The sequence below is a fragment of the Cryptomeria japonica genome, chromosome 3, assembly GCF_030272615.1.
Source record: "Cryptomeria japonica chromosome 3, Sugi_1.0, whole genome shotgun sequence".
NCBI classification, from domain to species: Eukaryota; Viridiplantae; Streptophyta; class Pinopsida; order Cupressales; family Cupressaceae; genus Cryptomeria; species Cryptomeria japonica.
The window spans coordinates 298,028,094-298,031,994 of NC_081407.1; positions in this window are offsets into that span (position 1 = coordinate 298,028,094).

A 3,901-nucleotide genomic window follows, 5' to 3' on the forward strand; every position below is an offset into this window, starting at 1 on the left:
TTGTTGTTCCTTTTTCCAAGGAGATCACTTAAATAAAAGGGCCCTAGTTCTGGGAGAATATTAATATACTTAGCCAGGAGTGGAAATCTATGGAATCCCCTAGTTTGTAATAAAATCTATTTTTGTCTCATGGATGGTATTTTTTTGTGTTTTGGTTCTCAATCCATTTCTTTTTAATCTAGTTGTAGATTTTTGCTTGTCCTAGTCCTTAGTGTTGGGTTATCTAATAACTTGTGAGATTCCTCTTTTCTATTGTTAGGTTGCAATGTAAGGGTTCAAGCCCTTTCCTAGTTTACTTGACCAAAATACAAAACTTTAAATATTTCAAATCCAATCATTTACCAAAAATATAGATCGATCAAAACTATAAAATGTCGACCATAAATTGAAAACCCTTAACTATGAACAATAAACCATATCAAGATATAGGTTAATTGTAATTGATATTGAGAGGCATTCTATAATAGAAACAAAAAATACTTAATTTTTATCTTAAATTTGATGTCTATTTTGGACAAAAAGATACTATTATCTCTTTTTTCATCAAAAAACAATGTATCGTATATTTCTCTTATTTTTTACTAATTCATTCAAATTTGAAAGATAGTAATTTTTGAAACTAGACTCTATTTTTTTCACATTCAAAATATTTTTTAATTTTTTTTTATTAGTTCCCAATGTATTGATGGATATGCTTATTTTTTTATTTTTTAGGATGTGTCCAGATTAAAATTTTAGTAAACACTTATGTATTCATTGAAATATTAGCAAACAATCAAGCATTGATTGCATGGTGTTAGCTAATTTTTCATTAAACTGATTTTTGAATTATTAAAAAGTTTAATATTTAAAAAGGGGTCCATACTAGATTCAATGTTATATTTTTATTTATTTAAATCAGAGTACTTTTTATAGTATTTGAACCCCTTGATCTCAACCGTAAAAAAAAAGTAGTTGATAAAGTAGTTGTAGAGAAATACAACACTTGTTATTGTTGTATATCTCGAATTGTGAACATAACTATCCTTAATTTTTCATCAAATATTTTTTTTCAATTTTAAAATGCCTATTTAAGACCCTCTTTTCGTCCCTTATTTCCATGCCCAGTGCCCTTTTACAAGATTTAACATTTATGCCAATGTTATGATATCTACCTTGACGATTCTCTAATTAGGTGGTAACTTCCAAAACTAAAAATATTAATAATAAATAAGGCTACTTGTAGTAAGACACAATGTCCTCACATCAAACTCCTAGGTTTTTAAAAATGAGTGATTTCTCTTTTTCAAAATTAGACGAGTACAATTCATATACTCTGATACTACAAGTTATCTTGTAGTTGAATATCTTGCATTCTTCTTGGTTGTTATATCTTTTTCATGCTCGTCTATCTACATAATTATCTAATCCTTTTTATCAAATATCTCTGCATCCTCAAGTTTACATACTAGCATCTATATTCCTTGCTCCTATTGGCAATTCTCTCTTGTAACCTCATCATTCATCACAAGGATCTATTTAGCTTCTTTATAGCATCAATGTATACCTACAAATAAAAATTTGTTAGTTAAAACATGACGCTTATTCTTCCCCTCTTTACTTATCTCTCACATGCCTATCCAGTTAGCTAATTACATCTTGTGGGTAGCTTGTCTTAGTTGTTACACCAACATCTTGTAGCTTGTTGGATGCATTATCTTTTTTGTAATCATCCATGTGGTCTCTCTCCTCTTTATTCCTCAATTGTTCATGAAGTCTTATATGGGTTGCACATGACCCAACTCTTCACTTCTAGGCTAATTACTCTTCCTACTCGCAACCTCTTAAGGAAATCTTCTCCACCCTCTTCTCCTATATTTTATTAGGTTTCTTCTTTTCCCCCTTTCCTAGGATGAGTAACATACATAATTTCTTCTCTTTAAGGTTTCTAATCTTGTGTCAATCTCCTTCAAGAGCTTCATCATAGCCTAAAACTTTTCAAAATTTTAATGCTAAAAGGTGAATACTTTGTTCATCCCCATTGTTACTATATGCCCTTTTATAGGCATGACCTCTTCTCTTAGTACCTTTAGAGACATCCAACATCTTGTGTATTCTATTTGTAGTTGTCACTACGCTATTCTCTGTCTTCCTTTACTATTGTTATGTTGTCATTTTTTATATTTCATTTGGGAAAAATAAAAAATAATCAAATTAGTGATGAGACAATAGTGCAATGGTTGCTACAACATTGTCTAAAGAAAAATAATAATATTTTTTTTCTTCAACAATTTTAGATTTTTTTTTTTAAATTAAATTTTTTATAAATATTTTGACAAATTTTCAACCAGCCTATCCAATTATTACAACATGAATTTTGACAAAAATAAATATTAACTCAATTTATCTAAAATACCCACCAATTTTTTAATAGATATACAAGTAATAAAACCTTTTCACCTTTTCAACTAGTTGAATCTATCGATATATGTGTATATACTTTCTCTTAATTTTGTGCAGCTATTAATGAACCCAACCGGATACACTCTTAAACAATTTATATTCTTTCATGAACTTAAAACATACAAATATTTTCTTTCTTTTTGTAAAACAACATTGATAAATATCCCCAAATATCAATATGTTTTTATGAGGTAATTACATGGGGGGACTCCTAAAGGGAAACAATTCTAAGAGGTATGGAGAAGGATGATGTAATTACATGGGGGGATTCCCAAAAGGAAACAATTCTAACATGTATGAAGAAGGCAGAGTGTTGGGTTAGAAATATTTTCCATTCTATCAAGTTTCCAGCAAAACTTTCACTTAAGTTTATTACACCCAAGGTTAACCCCTTTGTGAGCGTAAATTTTTTTAATATATTTTATTTACTTATTTAAGTGATCCAAAATACAAAGATCATGATTTCTTGTCTATTCAATAAACTTAAAAAATAATTAATATTAACTCAATCTAAAATACCTACCTATTTTTTTAACAAAAATACAAGCAATACAACCCGGTCCCACTTTTTGATTTTTTTGATTGCTGTGGTATTAATGTTAAAGAATTAAAAAACACTTAAATTAAGACAATGACAAATTTTTTACATTGTAATAGCAGAAAGAAACATAATGAATATATTCTTTATTTCTCAAATATTATAAAATATAACTCAGATAAATATTTTGAATCTTAAACTCTTTAGAAATCTTTATTGAAGGCACAGACTAAACAAAATAGAAACAAATTAATCAGATTAGGCAGTTCCTTAAACGTCTCTTAAAGATTAATTTTCATACTTATTTTTGAGATTTGAAAAATAATTGAAAAGATGAGGCATTAGTGCAAAATTTTATATTTTGAATATGAACGCTTTTCAAGTCTTTTTATTGAAGAAAGAGGAAATAAATTTCATTGATTTGAGAGAACGGAAAATAAAATAATATTGTTGCACGCAAAGGAGATGGACATACAATTATAAAACCCTAAAAGCCGAGTAGAAAACCTGTAAACCCTAAAGGTCGTCGGCAAAAGCTTAGTGGCATTGATAGACATTTCCTCACATTGAACATAAACGGATAAACTTCTGGCCATACATACAGCTGGCTGACATAGCCCTCAATTTTGTGAATTACCCAAATATAATTCCCCCAACACAAATCAGTCTACAAGGCACATAATGGGGCGATGCAGAACTTGAAAAAATGTAATACAATACAAGAAAAGACATAAAGCACATTTTTTATTTAGCAGAATTTGATAAAATGTACTACAATATAATAAAAGATGTCATGATGTTGGGGATATGCACATCAAGTTTGATCTAGGAAAAAGATGTATCAGGTAATTCTTCTCCAGAGAAATAAATTAGCTGTTTTGATTAATAGATCTGCAAAACAGAGATGGGAAATCAGAGACA